The sequence below is a fragment of the Oryctolagus cuniculus genome, chromosome X, assembly GCF_964237555.1.
Source record: "Oryctolagus cuniculus chromosome X, mOryCun1.1, whole genome shotgun sequence".
Lineage (NCBI taxonomy): Eukaryota > Metazoa > Chordata > Mammalia > Lagomorpha > Leporidae > Oryctolagus > Oryctolagus cuniculus.
This window is the reverse complement of record NC_091453.1, coordinates 53,083,957-53,105,102: the sequence shown is the minus strand read 5'-3', so window position 1 is coordinate 53,105,102 and position 21,146 is coordinate 53,083,957. Positions and strand designations below refer to the sequence as shown.

The following is a 21,146-nucleotide window of genomic DNA, read 5'->3' as shown; positions in this document are numbered from 1 at the left end:
GACAGCACAACATCTGCCCTCTGTGAGGGCACAGTGCTATCTCAGCAATGCTGAGAACAAGCAGTTCTGTTCCCAGGCACAGAAGAACCAACCCATGTGGCTACTACTGTTACACTGTGTGTCCCCCAAGCGGCCCTCCCTGCCTCCTCCACCAAAAGGGCTGAAATACAAACCAGAGGAGGGACATGTCAGTTTGGAAAGGGACAACTAAAAGCACTGAACCAACAGAGTTAAGTGTGAATGTATTTATTTCAAGGCCAGCAACAACAGTGGGGAAAGCAGGGCAGCAGGGTAGCAGATCGGGCTTGGTCCCCATTTATGGCTTGGTCTGCGGCTTGACTGTCTGAATTTCATTGTGCCTGGAGCTTGGGAGCCTTGGGGAATTCAATGCAGGCCAGAGGTTCTCAGAGTAGGGCAGAAATGGAGGTATGTGGGCTTAGCTGTAAGCAGTGACAGAGGCAAGGGCTAGCTCTCATCACTCTCATGAAGCATATGGTGAAACCTCTTAGGGCTCTCTGCAGCCAGCTCCTCCAAGACCCTTCTAGAAGAGAAGTGTTCCGGGGCCAGCCTGTGCTAGGCCAAATCAGGAACCAGGAATGCCATCTGCGTCTACAACATGGGTGGCAGGGATCCATGTACTTGGTACATTTTCTGCCCCCTCCCGAGTTTGTGATAATAGAAGATGAATCATAAGCATTCCAGGTAATCTAATAGGAAATGAGGGTGTCCCAAGGGATCACATATCCACATATCATAACATCTGACTTTAGCGGTAGTTCTTGAGACAGGCTACTCAGTCAGTCTCAGCGCAGGCCTGGGAACTCTCCAAAGTCCTGACCTTGAGGCTGCCAAAAGGTGTGTCTTGGACTTCAAATAGGTTCTCAAACCCTGGGGTGGGCCTTGACACTAGGTGCAATGTAGTCTCAGACCCAAGAGCTTTGGACTCCTTCTCGTTTCTTCCCTTGTGGACAACTCTCTTTGGGAGTTTACGCATTGCTTTCATTGTCCAGTCCACTTCACAATGGCATGAGGTTAGTGAAATGCATCCCAGTTTTCAAATGTGGAAGCCACGGCCCAGAGGAGATGTAGGCCCTGGGACCCAGATTCTTTTTTTTTTTTTTTTTTTTTTGACAGGCAGAGTGGACAGTGAGAGAGACAGAGAGAAAGGTCTTCCTTTTGCCATTGGTTCACCCTCCAATGGCCGCCGCGTCCGGCGCATCGTGCTGATCTGAAGCCAGGAGCCAGGTGCTTCTCCTGGTTTCCCATGCGGGTGCAGGGCCCAAGCACTTGGGCCATCCTCCACTGTACTCCCGGGCCATAGCAGAGAGCTGGCCTGGAAGAGTGGCAACCGGGACAGAATCCGGCGCCCCAACCGGGACTAGAACCCGGTGTGCCGGCGCTGCAAGGTGGAGGATTAGCCTATTGAGCCACAGCGCTGGTCAGGACCCAGATTCTAAGGTGAAATCCTAACCCATGTGAGCAAGACTCCAAAGCCATGACCATGCTGGGGCCATAGAATGTTGTAGGTGAAACGTGAGGCCCCTTCACTTCTCCCCAATCCTAGTCATAGAAAGAATAATGTACACAGCAAAAATGAGCCTCCATTTGGCTCCAAGAAGAAGCCCTGTCTCAAATTCCACAAGACATGGTTTTGCAGAAGTAAGGGCAGGATAATGGGCCTGCTGTCCAAACTTGGAAGAACACCAGTATATCTGGTGTCCAGTACCTGAGAGAAGACTAACCGTGACTTTGACTCTCCTTCCCTAGGGGAAAAAATGCTTCTGAGCTCACATTCCAAATACCTTTGTGTTAGGTTGGTTAACCCCAGCTGAGATAAAATGGAAGGAGATGCGATAGACCACCAGTGATCTTTTCAGCCCCTCATAGCCCTCCTCTGTGTAAACTCTCAGCAGCTATTGCCAAAGCCATCATAATTTGCAAGCAATTGGCTGCTGGTGCATGGCCTGAGAGCTAATGGCACCCAGTGCCAACACCAAAGGCCTTTCCTCCGGGCAGCTGCTGAATGTGAGCTGTGGGTTCCCCAAGCATCAGCTACTCTGTGGAGGGTCATGCTACTGGATCTCCACAGCCCTTCTGGGAAGCAGAGGACTCACGCTACACACTGGACTCATGCTCTCAAGTAGGTAGCAAGATATAAGAGCTTCTCAACTGATCAGGGAATCGGTGAACAGTAATAAGCCCCTGGAACAAAGTGAGGACATGGATGGAATTCCAATCTTTTACTCATTCATCCTGTCAATGTCAGAAAGCACAGAGCTGTGAGTGTAATGGACACTGTTACTACTATAATCATCTGCTGCCCACTAGTGATCATTCGCCCAGTTGTTTAAATAAGTTGTGGGATTGAGGGGCGAATGTCTTCAGGTTGCCCAGGATTCACTGGAATATAGCACCTGAGAGCTGAGGGTGGCGGGGGCAGAAAAGCAAACTTACTCTCTTGCACCCTTGCTCACTCTAATGCTCTTTTGTTCTCCACAAGTGCTGAGAGATCCTGGTGGGGGGGGGGACATGACCTCATCCTTGTCCTGAGACACTGTGCGTTCAACTCACCCACATTAGCAATCCTGCAGGTACAGGAATGTTCAAATGATGTGCATAGGTGTGGGGACAGATGTGCAAGCCAAAGAGCAAAGCCTAGAATTTAGGTTCCATCGTGTTTCTGAAACAAACATGCAAAACTGATAACCCATACCATTCGCCACTGCCGACCTATCTTGTCTCCTTCTGGCACAAGTTGCTCTGCATGCTTAGGAAGCCCACAATGCAATACAGAATGGAAGCTGTTCTTGAGATGCCTGAGTTCACACGTTTCCAGCCAGGGATAACAGTAAGAGGAGGCATGTTTGACTCCTTTGGGCTGAATCTCAGACCTCCACAGCCAGAGATGAATTGAACATAAGGTGCTGACAGTCTATTTTTGAATGTGGCGTCAAAAGGAGAGACAACAAAAGAGAAATAAGCAAATAGTGCTACATCAAACTCAAAAGCTTCTGCACACAAAAGGGAGCAATCAGCAAAATGAAAAAGCCACCGATGGAATCAGAGAAAACATTTGTCAACCACATATATAATGAGCAACTAATATCAAAACAACCTCAAATGCTCAATAGCATAAAGACACACAACACAATTTAAAGTGGGCAAAGTACCCTGCATAGAAATTTTATCAAAAAGACACCTGCAAGGTCATGAATTGCGTGCAAATGTGCTTCCCAATGAATCATCAGGGAAATGTAAGTCAATCCCAATAGATTTTAACCCAAACCTGTATAGCTTGGTATTATAAAGGTGATAGATAAGTATTATCAAGAATGTAGGTAACACTTCTCCCACTGCAGATAACACTTGTCCAGCTTTTGGAGTGTGTAAATGGCTACAGCCATTATACAACACAGTATCCAGTTTCCTCCAAAAAACTAAAAACAGAGGTACCATACAAGGGTTCTTCAAGAAGTTGATGGAAAATATGCATTGTGAGAAACGTGGGTGTGGATTTCACACCAAGCCCTAATCAGGATGAGACATCAGTTTGAAAAGAACCCCTGTCAGAGAAACATGAATTCTAAAATTGAAGCAAGAACAAACATCAAATTTTTGGTGTAGTTGCCTGGAAGCATGGTAAGATTTCTGATGCTTCAGGGAATGTTTATCGGGATAATACTTGAAGAAATCAGGAGCACAGACATGGATAACTCACTTTTAGGAGTGATGAGATCATGTTGAAGATGATGCTTGCAGCAGCAGACTGTCTCGACAATTTATGAGGAAAAATTAATTTCATATCACTCATATTGATAAGAACTGGTGATTAATGGCAGAAACAATAGACATTTCAAATGGCTCAGCTTATGGCTGGCAAAACTCTTGTGCCCAGAGCAGCTGGAGACATGACCAGAGTATTCAATGGAAATTTTAAACTAATGGCATCAAGATCCTGAAGACTTGTCAAAGAATTGTAACAGGAAATAAAGCATGGCCTTTCCAATATGATCCTGAAGACAGAGCAGAACCAGTACACTGGCTACCAAGAGTTGAAATGGATCCAGTGAAAGCAAAAGCAGATTCATCAAGAGCAAAGGTCACAGCAACAGTTGTTTTGCAATGCCTTCAGCATTTTGCTTGTTGACCTTCTTGATAGCAAAGTGTTATAGCATCTGCTTAATCTGCTTATTATCAGAACATTTTGAAACAGTCATCCAATGCTGGAGCATAACAATACCTGGGGAATCTTCACCAGAAAGTCACTCTCCACAACAGCACTCCTGCTCAGTCTCCCCATCAAACTAGAGCAAATTTGCAAGAGTTGCAAGGAATAATCGTTAATCATCCACCATCCAGTTGGGATTTCATTCTTTCCGCCTTGTATTTTACTTTTTGTTTCCTAATATTAAAACATCTTATAGAGCACTCATTTTTCTTCAGTAACTTATGTAAAAATGACTGCATGGACGTGGTTAAATTCCTAGGACTCTCAGTTCTTTACAGGTGGACTAAATGTAGCTGTATCATCAACACAAATGCCGTGAACTTGAGAAACAAACTTTATTTTTTATTTTTATCTTTTAATCTCAGTTTTCTAAGATTGTTTGCAGTTTCCTCTAATAATATAGTTATCTCTCTTCTTAGGTACAGATCAGAAGGAGATGAAATCAGTGCCTTCGGTAAGAACACCCAATTTCACTGAAACAATGTTTACAGTAGCCCAAGTTCACTGATACAATGTTCAGAGTAGCCCAAGTTCACTGAAAACAATGTTCACAGTAGCCAGTATATGAAACAACCTTTTATGTGTTTATGGGTAAATTGATAAAGCAGTGTGTGTGTGTGTGTGTGTGTGTGTACATATATAGGTATGTGTGTATGCCTATCCATGTGAATATGTGTACACATGTAAACATACACATGCAGAGGAATATCATTCAGCTATGAAAAATACGAAAATCTTGCAATATTTAATTTGAATGAATCTGGAGGACAGTTTACTTTCTGAAATAAGCCACGCACACAAAAGGCAAACACTATATGATGTCACCTACGTGTTAACTCTAAGAAAGCCCAACCCAAAGAAACAAAGAGTAACCCCTCGGGGTGGGGGAAATGGAGAGATGTTGCTCCAAGGGTCCACCTCTCATTTACAAGATGAATAAGCTCTTGGAAATGAATATACCACACGGTGACTATGATGGACATTGTGTATACATGTATATTTATTTATGCTCAAGTAAATGTGTTATGGATTATCCTATTTGTACCTTTTTTTTACTTTTTTTTTTTTTTGACAGGCAGAGTGGACAGTGAGAGAGAGAGAGAGAGAAAGGTCTTCCTTTGCTGTTGGTTCACCCTCCAATGGCCGCTGCGGCTGGCGCACCACGCTGATCCGATGGCAGGAGCCAGGTACTTCTCCTGGTCTCCCATGGGGTGCAGGGCCCAAGCACTTGGGCCATCCTGCACTGCACTCCCTGGCCACAGCAGAGAGCTGGCCTGGAAGAGGGGCAACCGGGACAGAATCCAGTGCCCCAACCGGGACTAGAACCCGGTGTGCCGGCGCCGCAAGGCGGAGGATTAGCCTAGTGAGCCACGGCGCCGGCCTGTACCTTTATTTTAAAAAAATATTTATTTATTTATTTAAATGAAAGTCAGAGTAACACAGAAAGAGGAAAGGCAGAGAGAGAGAGAGAGAGGTCTTCTGTCTGCTGTTTCACTCTCCAATTGGCCCCAGTGGCTGGAGCTGCGCCGATCCAAAGCCAGGAGCCAAGAGCTTCCTCTGGGTCTCTCACATGGGTGCATGGGCCCAAGGACTTGGGCCATCTTCTACTGCTTTCCCAGGCCATAGCAGAGAGCTGGATGTGAAGTGGAGCAGCTGGGTTTCAAACCAGTGCCCACATAGGATGCTGGCACTTCAGGCCAGGGCATTAACTTGCTGTGCCACAGCGCCAGCGCCTGTACCTTTATTTATTAACATTTTACATAAATATTTTATATTTTCATGGGTATGCAATATATTAAAGAAATTAATTTATACACTAAATTTATGATATTAGTTTATATTTATATAAAAGTAATACATTTGGTATATTGCCATCCTGGTTGAGCATCCATTGTGTGAAATGGAGGGCTGCAGATTTCAGAGCTTTCAGATTTGGGCATGTTTGCACATAAGACTGCGTATTGAGCTGTCTTGAGTAGGGAATCCAAGTTTAAACATGAAATGAAACTCATTTATGTGGCATATACACCTTTGCCCTTAGCCTGAAGGTAATTTTACATAGTATATTTGGTTTACCCACATTTTGACTATGATCTGTCACACGACATCAGGTGCAGAATTGTTCATTTGTAGGATCCCATGAACATTTATCAAGTTTCTGATTTTTGGTTTCTGGATTAGAGTTTCAACCTGTAATACATACATGCATGCTTAAATATATGACGTATAATACATGCGATCCATTATGTAGACTACATTTTAGTATATAACGTATTGAAATGTAGATACATATAATATGTACACACATTTTATATCCATACTGATACATAGTTACTAATGCTATATTTGTTATACATACTTAGAATTTGCCAAGAGAGTAGATCTTAAGTGTCACCAAAAACGGTGACTGTGTGAGTTGATGGATGTGGTAATTGGCTTGATTGTGATAATCACTTCACACTATATATGTAAATCATCTTGTATTTCTTTAATATCTAAGAGTTTTATTTGTCAACCAGATCAAGGGAAGGATGGGAGGAACAAAGGCCAAGACAAAGCCCATAGCTAGGAGAAAGTGACTGACTGGAAACATGTGGGGTGCATGAGCTGAGTCCTAGGAAGGAGAAGCACCTGCTGCAGGTCAGACAGAGAGCTCAGGGTCCCCCCAGAGCTGAGAGAACAGGAATGTCAGTGGGAGGGCACAAGGGCTCCTCTGTGTGTGGGTAGGGAGCTGAAGCAGGAAGCATGTCCTGCTAAGAGGCCACAGAGTCCATGGGGCTGTGTGCAAAGAGGGAGGCTGGGAAGTCTGCATGGCCCATCCAAGAGTGCCTGAGGTGGGCAATGGCAGCCAATAGTCACATCAGCAGCAGAGTTGCTGCTGCCAGAAGATGCTGTGGAGTGCCATGTGGTGTCAGGTTGGCATCTGGTGTGAAGTGGGCGTCTGCTTCGTTCTGGATTGGACAATATTAGGGTCATGTTGGGGAACACTGAACAGGCTGGGATTGTGCTGGAGGAGGGGGCATAGGCGAGGGCTCCTTGTGGCCGAGTCCTGCTCCATGAAATCCCACCTGTGCCACTGGCGTTCAGTGTGTCTGCCCAGTTGTTCCGTTTACCTACGAAATGTCACCATAACATTCTTGGTTTCTACACACACATGCTATGAGCAAGCAAATGCACCCAAGGGCACACACACACACACACACCCTTGCACACAAACAGGCATGCGTGGTCTCCTGCTGACACTCCAGCTGAGTACAGTGACTGAGCTCATGCTATCTGACAGCAGCTACGATGGAGCAAACACCCAAGAGGCTCCCTGGTCCCTGTGATTGTGGAGCTCCTCTGCTCTGCACAGGGCTGTACCTCGTGGTGTGACTTCCCAGCCTCATGGGAGAAGTCATGGAGCTGAGCTTCCCCACTCACGGAGGACACAGCACAGGGGAGCATAGGTTGTGTGAGGAGACGGTGGGTACCTGGGCCATCAAAAAATCCATGGAGACACCAGATCTGAAAGAAAGCCAGCACACTACGACTCACAGCTTCATCCGTCCTGCACCTGTGGCTCCCACCTTGGCTGTCCTCCCAGGATGTAGGAACAGGACTATGGGGCCTCACAATGCCATTGCCTACCTGAGCCTTGTCCCACTTTCTCTACCTTGTGCTTAAAGACCCTGCACATCTGCACAAGTAAGGACAATTAATTCCCACAGCACGCCCTGTTCAAGCAATTCCTTATTTTCTGGTTTTCACTGGGGACTGCCTGAGTGAGTCGGGGAAGATTTGTGTCTTCCTGTGTCCTGGTTAGCTTCATGATAGCAAAAGCACATCCAGTATCCTTCTGCCTTGCTCTGGTGATTATCTGAGAGGGCCTCCTCCAGGTGGCTGAGTGAAAGGAGCAGATGTGCTCCTTACCTCGTCTGCAGATATTATGTCACCGTACACACCAAGGTCACCTTATAAAGGCAAGGGACCCTCTGCTTCTGAAAAGGCAGGAGCTGTGTTGGCCCTGAGATAATCGGTTAGAGGGGATCTTTTGAGTCATGACACGGGGAGGCCTGGGTGCTCTTCTGGAGTGCAAGAGTCTAAAACCTTGGGATCCACAGGTTCTTTGTCCACCAGAACCTCCCCACCTCTATAGAAGCACTGCCTAGTGCTTCCTAGATCGGTAGATTTTGTATTGCTAGAGGAAGGCATGGAATCGAGATTACTTTCTGGTTCCTGCTTATGAGGGGCCCACAGGGGTCAGAGCTGTAAGCTGTGGACACTTCAGTGTTGCTTGGCTGCAGTCCATTGCCAGCTCAGCTCAGGGACAAGCAGATCTGCCCCAAGAAGGGGTGGGCAGATTTACGCGGCACAGGCAGAGGCCAGCTCCTTCCCTCTGATGCCCATTAAATACAAAGCTTACAACCTGAGATCACTTGAGGTCACTGTTGAAGGACACCTCATGTATCACAAAGCAAAAGCAGCCAAGCGTTCCCACACTTATTTCAGGCCCAGTGACAGAGCCATGGGCAATTCAGGGGCCTTGGGTAGCAGAGGGGTGTGCTCACCATTCACAGCTGAGTCTGCAGTTCTCTTGTCTAAGGGTCTGAGAGTTTGGTGTCCTCCCTTAGGAAGGAAAGCTGAGGGACAGGTGGGCCCTTGGCAGCCCTGAGGCATTCAGGGCAGGAGTGGCATGCTCTTGGTGGGATGGGAATTGAGGCAGGTGGACTTGGCTGTGAGCAGTGAGAGAGGGAGGGGTGGCTGTGAGCTCTCACCTGAAGCACTCTGTAAAATCTGCCAGAGATCTCTGGTACCAACTCCTCCGAGACTCTCCAAGGAGAGCAGGCTCCCAGAGCCATCCTGAGCCACTGGATGGGTGCTGCATACTGTCAGACGAGACAAGCACTTTCTCAGGGCCCCTTGTGAGCCTTTGCACTCAGCAAATTATTGTCAACAGCCTCATGCTAAGGGACCCTGCCTTTCCCCAGCACCCACTACCACATCCCACAGCTATTCTGTGCATCCTTGGCACTGCTCATGTGTGGGACATACACCAGCGACCAGCGCAGAACACAACTCAGCCCCCAGAAGACACTTTGGGACAGTGATGGAAATCAGATCACCAGCAGGGGGAACGGATGCTTCTGGGAATGTGTGCTGTGGCAGGAGTGAACATGAGGATCCCCTTCAAGAGACCAGCAAGTCTTCACTGTGTTGAGTGCAAATATGCCTGCCCCAGGTTCCAGCCCCTTCCGCAGCCCCCCTCTTCTCTGTCCCCGCCCCGTCTTCCTCCCTCCTGCAGCCCAGTGCACTGTGCTCACCCAGTGGATACTTTTCTGGCATGTGACCTCCCCTCTGCTCCTGAGTCTCTTACTCCCATCATCCAAACCGTCTTTCTGTTCACCCTCTTGGTCCTTGCAGCAGGCTCCAGCCAGGTTGCTTCTTGCTGCACAGACAAGGCTGAAGTGTTCAGACCGACGGTGAGTTGCCATTTGGTGGAGATGCCACAGACAGGAATGTCCGTGTGGGCACCTCCCCCAATTTGGGTCACAGGTTTATGTCCCTCAAAGGTGTGGGGAGGACTTGGGGTCCTAATGATTCATGAAAGTGAGGAGGGTGAGCGAGGAGGTGGCGTCCAGAGCCCAGACTGACAGCACACCTTTGCATCTCAGAGGGTGGTGTGAGGTCTGTGTGAGGGGCCACATGTGGTGGATGCTGGGCTGGAAGCTTGGGATGTGGAGGTGTGCAGAATGTCGGGGCCAGGGGTGGGAAGGGCCAGGCCTAGGTTTAACTGAGAGCAGAACAGCAGATGTTGAGGGTCCTTGTTTCCCAGCAAGACTCTTTCGAATTCCATCTCGGAAGCTCAGGTTTCAAGCAATGCTGCCAATACGTGACCCTGTGTACCAACCCAATTGTGGGGTCTGCAGCACTGACTTCAAGAAAACTCCCTGTAAACAGCACAGTCCCCTGAAGGGGAAGAGAGGCCGGTGGCCTCGGAGTCTTTTCTTTGGGTTTCAGCTGAGAGTACTGTTGGGAAAGCGTTGCCTGCACAATCCTGAGGACACAGGGCTCATCTCCTCTGTGAGCCCATCCCGCACTCTGCCCTCATGGGGATCCATCGCTACTTCAGCCATTTTGAGGGCAGCAGAAAACACGAGTACAACAGAGAGTGGAGAAGGAAGCTTAGAGGCCTACGGGAGGACTGAGGGCACCTCCCTCCCAGGCTTGGGAGTGGAGCTGGTGAAGACTTGCCAGAGGAGTTAGGCCTGAGGTGAGTGCCGAAAGAAGCCACCGAGAAACGGAGAACAGGGAGAGCATTGCTGCGGAAAGCCCAAGAAGATGCTTTGAGTTTCTGCTTCTGAGAGTGAGGAGGCCAGGTTTTCTGTTCTAGCTGTTAGGAGCAGGACGGCCAGTCGTGAGTTCCTGGGACAGGGTAAGGGAAGTGCCTCCCAGGGATGCTCATCCCGGCTTTTGTGAGAAGGAAAGGTGTATGCTTTTAAAAACATTGATGACAATGCAATGATTATGTTTACGTTGGCTTCATGCTTCTTATGTCCTGCCTTGCTTAAGCTCAAGACAAAAATATTTCCTCCTATGTGTTTTGAAGGCTTTAAACCTCTGCAGTTTATCCTTAGATCTTTTATTTATTTTTGAGTGAGCATTGGCATGTAACGTGAGATACTGAGGTTTGATGGCTTTCTTTCCCTCATAGAGAAGCTCTTTTTCCCAGCACCAATAGCTAATTATCCATTAATTAAATGATCTCAGAGTTTTCCCCCCAAACCAGCTTACGCTATTTGTGTAGGAATGTTCCTGAGCTCTCTGTTTTGGTCTTTGGTTCATATATCTGTTCTTATCGTCACACCACGCTGTCATAGTTACCAGTCAAGGGGCTTGGTGATGTCCATTCTCCATCTTTGTTTTTCTCCAAGTGGCTTTGGCTGTCCTGTGTCTTTTGATTTCTACTTAAATTTGATAAAAGCTTTTCCTTTTAATCATGACTATGATTCTCCTGTAGTCTATAGGAGAATAGACTTCTTGGCCCATCACACATCAGTCTCCACCGTATATCTGCATTTCTTTACTCCTTTAGATTCCCTCAGCAAAGTTTTGTGATTGTCAGCACACATGTAATTCAATATTGCATCTAAATTCTCAATCCATGTTTAGTTATTTTACCCCCATTGTTAAATTACATGAATAATTTTTCAGTTTAACATTATTTGTTCCTAGTGTATTGATACATAGTGGGTTTTTTTAATATTGGCTTACCATCTTGTGCTGTTGTTAAAATGCTTACTAAATCCAAAAGAAAAATATTTTCTATCCTAAATCACTTAGTATATTTCATATAAACTGTTAAGACTTTGCAAATGCAGACAAGTCTTTGCATCCCCCTTTTTCACTTTATCCATTTTCTTGCTTCCTTCCTTTCTTTGTTTTTCTTTCTTTTCTTCCTTCCTTCCTTTCTTTCTTCCTTTCTTTTTTTCCTTCCTTCCTTCATTCCTCCCTCCTTTCCTTCCTTCCTCCCTCCCTCCCCCTCTCCCTTCCTCTAACCTTTCCTCCTTCCTTCCTCCTTCCTTCCTCCTTCCTTCCTTCCTCCCTCCTTCCTCCCTTCCTCCCTCCATTCCTTCCTCTCTCCCTCCCTTCCTCCCTCCATTCCTTCCTCTCTCCCTCCCTTTCTCCCTTCATCCCTCCTTTTCTTCCTTCCTCCCTCCTTCCTTCCTTCCTCCCTTCCTCCTTCCTCCCTTCCTGCCTTTCTCCCTCCCTACCTCCAACCTTCCTTCATCCCTCCTTTCCAACCTTCCTCCATCCCTTCCATCCTTCCTTCCTCACTCCGCCCTCCTTCCTTCCTCCTTCCCTCCTTCCTTTCTTCCTCCTTCCTTCCTCCCTCCATCCCTCCTTCATTCCTCCTTCTTCCCTCCCTTCCATCCTTCCTTCTTCCTTCCTTCCTTCCTTACTCCCTCCCTCTTTCCTTCCTTCCTTCCTCCCTCACTCCCTTCCTCCTTCCCTACTTCCTCCCTTCCTCCCTCCTTTCCATCTTCCTTCTTTCTTTCCTTCCTCCTCCCCTCTTTCCTTCCTCCCTTCCTGCTTCCTCCCTCCCTCTTTCCTTCCTCCCTTCCTCCTTCCTCCCTCCCTCAATGAAATTAAGAAAATGTTTCATGAAATGAAGGGATAATTCAGCAGAGTTAGAGATAATGAATGAGAACCAAAAAGAAATCTTGCAACAGACTACTCAGGCAAATGAAAATTTTTGAACTTGAAGGCAAATGCTATGGAATTTCCATATCAGAGAAGACTTTTTCTCTTTAATTTGCAAAACTAAAGAAAGGTTTCCACATCTACAGGTCACTATTAAGGTAAGAAACATTTCAACTATTGGGATTCGTGAAGAAATGAGTGGAAGACATATAGACAATCTAGTCAATAAAATAATAGATGGAAAATCTCTAATTTTGGCAAAAATATGGACATGCAGGTCCAGGAGATCCAAAGGACCTACCAATAGATTTCACCATTAAAGCTCCTTACTATATGATCTTATAGCCACACTGTAAAGAGAATTTTAAAAATAATACCATATGTTCTCCCTGATCAGTGACAACTGACTGAACACCAAAAAGGAAACTTGTTGAAGTGAAAGGGACACTATGGGAAACGGTGACTTGATCAGCATAGCCCTGACTGTTAATGAACAACTTAATACATTATCCCTCTTAGTAGTTTTTTTGTCTGTTCTACTTAATATGACTGATTTAATTCTGTAATTAATACACAGTTATTCTTAAGTGTTGAAATTTAACTGAAATGTGATCCCTGTTAAACATAAGAGTAGGAATAAGAGAGGGAAGAGATATATAATTTGGGACATGCTCAAGCTGACATGCCCCAAATGGTAGAGTTAGAAACATACCAGGGGACTCCAATTTAATCCCATCAAGGTGGCATGTACCAATGCCATCTCACTAGTCCAAGTGATCAATTTCAGTTCGCAATTGATCATAATGAAAGGACTAAGAGTCAAAGGGAGCACATAAGCAAGTCTAGTACCTGCTAACACTAACCGATAGAATAAATAAAGGGGAGAGTGATCCAACATGGGAAGTGAGATACTCAGCAGACTCATAGAATGGCAGATGTCCTAAATAGCACTCTGGCCTCAGAATCAGCCCTAAAGGCATTCAGATCTGGCTGAAAAGCCCATGAGAGTATTTCAGGCATGGAAAGCCAAGACACTCTGGCAAAAGATCTCTGTGAGTGAGATCTCAGTGGAAAGAACAGGTCTTCAAAGAAGGAGGTACCTTTCTCTGAAGGGAGGAGAGAACCTCCACTTTGACTATGACCTTGTCTAAACAAGATAAGAGTTGGAGAACTCAAGGGGCTTCCATAGCCTTGGAAACTCATGACTGGAGCATAGGGAGATTACTGATGCCATAGACAGGAGTGTCAATTGGTAAAGTCAACAACAGGAGTCACTGTGCACTTACTCCTCATGTAGGATCTCTGTCCTTAATGTGCTGTGCATTGAGATTTAATGCTATAACGAGTACTCAAATAATATATTTCACTTTGTGTTTCTATGGGGGTGCAAACTGTTGAAATCTTTACTTAATGCATACTAAACTGATCCTCTGTAAAAAAAAAAAAAAAAGAAAAGAAAAGAAAAGAAACTATCAACTCCCAACTTGACTCTCACTGGGATTAAACATGACAATAGGTCTGATCTGATTTCATCATCATTAAAAAACATCATCTATTATTTTTCACTTTATGTTTCTGTGTGGGAGCAAACTGTTGAAATCCTTACTTAATGTATACTAAGCTGATCTTCTGTATATTAAGATAATCGAAAATGAATCTTGATGTGAATGGAAGGGGAGAGGGAGTGGGAAAGGGGAGGGTTGTGGGTGGGAGGGACGGTATGGGGGGAAAGCCATAGTAATCCATTATTCGTACTTTGGAAACGTATATTCATTAAATAAAAGTTAAAAAAAAAATAAGAGCCAAAAATAGTAATAGCAAAGCCACATTGAAGGGAAAGTCCTTAGTATAATAGCATATTTCTAAGGAGATTCATTTCAGGCCAGAAGAAAATGAGGTGACATATTCCTCATGCTGAAATAAAAGAACTCTCAATCAAATATATGTACCCCACAATGCTGTCCATCAGAAATCAAGGAAACATGAAGACTTTCCAAGACAAGCAAAAACTTGGACATTTTATCATCACCAGGAAGTCCCTAGAACAGAGACTAACAGGAATTGAAGGAAAAATAACTACATTCATGATCAACTATGAAAATAAAATTTGCAAGTAGGCAGAAATATAAATACAAAAGAAGAAAGAATCAACACTTGGCACTATAGAAAATAGAAACCAAAGAAATTAACACAAATAGAAGCAGAAGCAAGCAAAGAATATGCAATGTAATCAAAGCACTGAGAAAGAACAAGGGTAAGTTCTTTCTAAGAAATAATAAGATTGAAAGTAAATACATTAATTTCCCCAGTTAAAAGATACAGACTGGATTGAAATACTAAAAAACAAACCCACTACTTTTTTTAACTTTTATTTAAAAATATAAATTTCCATAGTACAGCTTTTGGATTACAGTGGCTTTTCCCCCCATAACCTCCCTCCCACCTGCAGCCATCCCATCTCCTGTTCCCTCTCCCATTCCATTCACATCAAATTCATTTTCAATTATCTTTATATACAGAAGATCAATTTAGTATATACTAAGTAAAGATTTCAACCGACTGCACCCACACAGAAACACAAAGTATAAAGTACTATTTGAATAGTAGTTGTACCATTAATTCACATAGTACAACACATTAAGGACAGAGATCCTACATGGGGAGTAAGTGCACAGTGACTCCCATTGTTGATTTAACAATTGACACTCTTACTCATGATGTCAGTAATCACAAGCCAGAATTGACATATATTATAGGCCAAAGCTCTTGTCATGAGCTGCCAAGGCTATGGAAGCCTGTTGAGTTCGCTAACTCCGATCTTATTTAAACAAGGCCGTAGCCAAAGTGAAAGTTTTCTCCTCCCTTCAGAGAATGGTACCTCCTCCTTTGATGGCCCATTCTTTCTGCTGGGATCTCACTCACAGAGATCTTTCACTTAGGTCATTTTTTTTTTTTTTTGCCAGAGTGTCTTGGCTTTCCAAGCCTGAAATACTCTCATGGGCTTTTTAGTCAGATCTGAATGCCTTAAGGGCTGATTCTGAGGCCAGAGTGCAAGCAAGCCCACTTCTGAGCTGCCTACAGGAAACTCCCTTGACCAGCAAAGACACACACACTTCAATAACAAAGGGGAGGCGGGCCCCGCGGCTCACTAGGCTAATCCTCCGCCTAGCGGCGCCAGCACACCGGGTTCTAGTCCCGGTTGGGGCACCGGATTCTGTCCCGGTTGCCCCTCTTCCAGGCCAGCTCTCTGCTGTGGCCAGGGAGTGCAGTGCAGGATGGCCCAAGTGCTTGGGCCCTGCACCCCATGGGAGACCAGGAAAAGCACCTGGCTCCTGGCTCCTGCCATCAGATCAGCGTGGTGCGCCGGCCGCAGCGCGCCAGCCGCAGCGGCCATTGGAGGGTGAACCAACGGCAAAGGAAGACCTTTCTCTCTGTCTCTCTCTCTCACTGTCCACTCTGCCTGTCAACAAAAAAAAAAAAACAAAGGGGAAAAAAATTTCTAACAAATACAAAGCAAAATCAAGCAAGAGAAGCTAAACTGATATCAAGCAAAATGGGTTTTAGGTGAAAATATGTTAAAAAAAAAAAAAAAACCACACACACACAAAGAAGAATCCTCTATTAAGAAAAAGGAGCCATTCCGACAAGAGGAATGGAGCACAACAAATACATTTATTCCCAATGCTGGAGTTTAAATTGCATCAAGATGCAAAGATAGAGACAGGCACTGAGACAGTAACAGTTGGGTCTTCAATATCGCACATCCCTAAGTGAGAAGATTAGCCAAACAACACACAAGCCAGAATTGACATATATTATAGGCCAAAGGGACCTGATGGATATTGACAACACATTTCACTTAGAAAATGCAAAATTCAGACTCTCCTCATCAGCATATGGAACACGGCCCAGTACAGCCCTTGTTTTTACCCCCACAAAGGAAAGCCCCAAAAACTCAAAAAGAAGCAATTCATAGTATTAATCTTCTCTGATCCCGCTAGAAGAAAACAAGAATTCAACAAGATGAATTTTAGAAACTGTAAAAATCCAAAGAAATTAAACTACATGTACTCAAATTACCATTGGCACAATGAAATAAAAAGGGAAAATTTAAAATGTCTTGAGACAACTCAAAATGAAAAAAGCATCACACACCTACAGGGTACAGGAAAAGCAGTACTAAGAGGATTAAAGTAATAAGTAGCTACATCAAAAAAGAAAAATATATATAATAATGATTTTAAATAAACCTCAGCATATCCCATACAACCAGGAAAGTAACAGATCAAACTAAAAATTAGCAGAGGGAAAGAAATGTGACGATCAGAACAGAAACAAACAAAACAGAGATTAGAAAATAATAGAAAAGGCCGGCGCTAAGGCTCACTAGGCTAATTCTCTGCCTGCGGCGCCGGCACCCCAGGTTCTAGTCCCGGTTGGGGCACCAGATTCTGTCCTGGTTGCTCCTCTTCCAGGCCAGCTCTCTGCTGTGGCCCTGCACCCGCATGGGAGACCAGGAGGAGCACCTGGCTCCTGCCTTTGGACCGGCGCAGCGTGCCGAAAGCAACATGCCGGCCGTAGCGGCCACTTGGGGGGTCAACCAATGGAAAATGGAAGACCTTTCTCTCTCTCTCTCTCTCTCTCTCTCTCTCTCTAACTCTGCCTGTCCAAAAAAAAAAAGAATACAAAAGATCAATGAAATAAAAAGTTGGTTTTGTGAAAATATAAACAATCCGATAAACCATTAGCTGGATGAAGCAAGAAAAAGGCCAAAACAAATAAAATCAGAAGTGAATAAACAGACAAATTAACTGATACCATAGAAAAGCAAAGGATGCGGCCGGTGCCGTGGCTCAATAGGCTAATCCTCCCCCTTGCGGCGCTGGCACACCGGGTTCTAGTCCCCGTCGGGGCACAGGATTCTGTCCCAGCTGCCCCTCTTCCAGGCCAGCTCTCTGCTATGGTCCGGGAGTGCAGTGGAGGATGGCCCAAGTGCTTGGGCCCTGCACCCCATGGGAGACCAGGAGGAGCACGTGGCTCCTGGCTTCGGATCAGCGCGATGCGCTGGTCGCAGCGTGCCAGCCACGGCGGCCATTGGAGGGTGAACCAATGACAAAAGGAAGACTTTTCTGTCTCTCTCTCTCTCACTGTCCACTCTGCCTGTCAAAAAAAAAAAAAAAAAAGAAAAGAAAAGGATCATTAGACGCTGTTATGAACAATGCACCAACAAATTGGAAATCACGGACGAAATAGAAAAAAATTTGGACATATAAAACCTACCAAAATAAAGCCACAACAAAGAAAACCTAAACAGAGCAATAATGAGATATGATTGAATTCATAATAAAAAGAGAAAGGAAGAATGCTGAAGCTGTGGGCTTGGTTGTGGGGATGGGTAGAACTGCCCCAAGAAGAAGGGAAAATTTGGCTAGAGAAGCACAGCTTGAAGATTCAGGGTAACCTAAACAGGGAGTTTCTCCTACTTCTTCCCCCTTTCCCTGGCAAGCCTCTCTCTCTCTCACTCTCTCTCTCTCTCTCTCTCTCTCTTCCTCCCTCTTTATGTTTCTCTGTCTCTCTCGTCTGGATCTGCAGTATTGGTACATTCTTCATTCTGACTAGTGTGGAGCACAGCTCCTGTACTCAGGAGTAGTGTTAGGGGCTGCTCAGAGCCCTGTTTCCTGGGTAGACCCATCTGGTGGGGTGAGATAATAAACTTAGTCCTAGTGCAGGGTTAATGCTAGGGGCACAATGTCTCTGTCTTCCTGGGGGCCAGCATTCTGAGATGATCCCTTCTCCCATAGCACAACACAGAATCAGGTTACTCTGGAATTCAGTGGAGGGAAAGATGATTAGACATCCTGGCAGGGAGATGCAAGGCATAAAATAAACAAAAATTCATTAAATAAAGAAAATGAATCAAGGAGCTAAATTTAAGGCCTGCAACTATTAAACTCCTTGAAGAATACCTGTGGACATACTGCAATACATGCCAATTACCAATTTTTATTTTTAGAAAAAAACTCAAATGCACACACCACAAATGTGAAATGAGACAAATGCAATTACATGAAAGTCAGATGCTTTCTGCACAGCCAGGGGAAAAAACTCGATCAAGACACAATCTACAGCCGGCGCCACGGCTCACTAGGCTAATCCTCTGCCTTGCGGCGCCAGCACACCGGGTTCTAGTCCCGGTCGGGGCACCGGATTCTGTCCCGGTTGCCCCTCTTCCAGGCCAACTCTCTGCTGTGGCCCGGGAGTGCAGTGGAGGATGGCCCCAGTGCTTGGGCCCTGCACCCCATGGGAGACCAGGAGAAGCACCTGGCTCCTGCTTTCGGATCAGCGTGGTGCACTGGCCGCAGCGCACCAGCCATGACGGCCATTGGAGGGTGAACCAGCAGCAAAGGAAGACCTTTCTCTCTCTCTCTCTCACTGTCCACTCTGCCTGTCAAAAAAAAAAAAAAAAGACACAATCTACAGAAGGAGAAATTGGTTGCAAACTGTTCAGCTGTCAAGGGATTGTTATTCGAAATAAATAAATAAGGAACTCAAACAACTGAAAATAGCAAATAATCAGACTAAGAAATGATCATGGGCAACTGTAACTCAGTGGGTTAAGCCACCACTTGGGATGCCCACATCCCATAGGGCAGTTTGTCTTCCAAGTCCTGGTTACTCTGCCTCCAATCCAACGTCCTGCCAATATACTCAGGAGGCAGCACATGATGGCTCAAGTTCTAGAGCCCCTGTCACCTTCATAGTAGACCTGGATTGAGGTCCTGGTGCCTGACTTCAGCCTGTCACAATCGTGGCTGCTGTAGGCATTTGGAGGAGTGAAACAGCTAATAAGATCTCTCTGTTTTGCTCCCTCTTTGTATTCTTGTGTGTCTGTGTGTGTGTGTGTCCCCACTATCTCACTTTGACTTTGCCTTAAAAGTAAAATAATATTTAGAAGAATAAATGTTCAATGTTCTTAATGGACATATCCCAAAACAAGATTTATGCGTGGTCAAGAAGTAGATAAAAAAAATGCTCAACATGCATCATCTCCAGGGAAATGCGAATCAAAATCACAATGGCATGTTTTTACTTTATTTTTTTATTTTACTTTTTTTTATTTTTTGACAGGCAGAGTAGACAGTGAGAGAGAGAGACAGAGAGAAAGGTCTTCCTTTTACCGTTGGTTCACCCTCCAATGGCCGCCATGGCTGGCGTGCTGCGGCCAGCGCATCACGCTGATCCGAAGCCAGAAGCCAGGTGCTCCTCCTGGTCTCCCATGGGGTGCAGGGCCCAAGCACTTGGGCCATCCTCCACTGCACTCCCTGGCCACAGCAGAGAGCTGGCCTGGAAGAGGGGCAACTGGGACAGAATCCTGCGCCCCGACCGGAACTAGAACCTGGTGTGCTGGCACCACAGGTGGAGTATTAGCCTATTGAGCTGCGGCACCGGCCCACAATGGCATGTTTTCTCATCCCAGTTAAAAATCATTATTTTCAAAAAGACAAAAACAAAAGTACCAAAGGATGGTAAAGATGCATAGAAAGACACTTACCCACAGTCAATAAGGATGTAAATATGCAGTATGCTTATTTTTACACCATTTTTCACAGTGCATATGCTAATTTCTTTTTGTTTGTATAAATTCCCAAGATTGGAAAGGCTGAGTCATATTGGAGGTCCATATTCAGATTTTTTAAGGTATCTCCACACTGCTTTCCACAACGGCTGCACCAGTTTACAATCTTACCAACAGTGAAATAGGGTACATTTCCCCCCACATCTTTACCAGCATTTTTTGTTTGTTGATTTCTGTATGACAGCCACTCTAACAGGGGTGAGGTGAAACCTCAATGTGGTTTTGATTTGCATTTGCCTGCTGGCTAGTGATCCAGAGCATTTTTTCAAGTGTTTGTTGGCCATTTGAATATCATCTCTTGAAAAATGCCTGTTCAAGTCCTTTTAAAATTTCTTAACTGGATTTTTTGTTTGTTGTTGTTGCTGAATATCTTGAGCTCTTTATAGATTCTGGATATGACTTTTATCAGTTGCATAATTTGCAAATGTTTTCTCCCATTCTGTCAGTTGCCTCCTCACTTTGCTGAGTGTTTCCTTTGACAAACCCTATTTTTAATTTTGGCTTTGATTGCCTGTGTTTCTGGGGTCTTTTCTTTGCCTATGCCAATGTCTTTCAGAATTTCCCTAATGTTCTCTAGTAATTTGCTGGTATCGGGTCATAGATTTAGATCTTTGATCCATTTAGAGTGGATTTTGTGTAAAGTGTAAGGTAGGGGTCGTGTTTCATACTTCTACATGTGGAGATCTAGTTTTCCCAGCACCATTTGTTGAAGAGACTGTCCCTGCACCAAAGACTGATTTTAGCTACTTTGTCAAAGATAAGTTGGTTGTAGATTCATGGACTGATTTTGGGAGTTTTTATTTTGTTACATTGGTCTACACATCTGTTTTTGTGCCAACACAAGAATATTTTGCTGACAACTGTCTTGTAGTATGTCTTGAAATCTGGTATTGTGATGTTTCCAGCTTTGTTTTTGTTGTGTAAGATTGCTTTAGCTATATAGGGTCTCTTGTGCTTCCATATGAATTTTGGCATATTTTTTTCTATGTATGAGAAGAATGTCATTTGTATTTTGATTGGGATCACACTGAATCTATAAATTACTTTCAGTAATATGGACGTTTTGTTCAAAGCTGAAGAAGGGAGCATAGCTTGGGC

The 21,146-nt window shown here is 44.9% G+C and overlaps 1 protein-coding gene across 1 annotated transcript in view; it reads left to right on the top strand.

Annotated features, from left to right (window-relative positions):
* Positions 1-9,552: 9,552 nt before the first annotated feature.
* LOC103351879 (doublesex- and mab-3-related transcription factor C1) overlaps positions 9,553-21,146 on the top strand; it is a 36,781-nt gene continuing 25,187 nt past the window's right edge. Inside the window, exon 1 of the mRNA XM_008272811.4 lies at positions 9,553-9,690. The gene's annotated coding sequence lies outside the window, so the exon portion shown is untranslated. The remainder of the gene's footprint in view (positions 9,691-21,146) is intronic.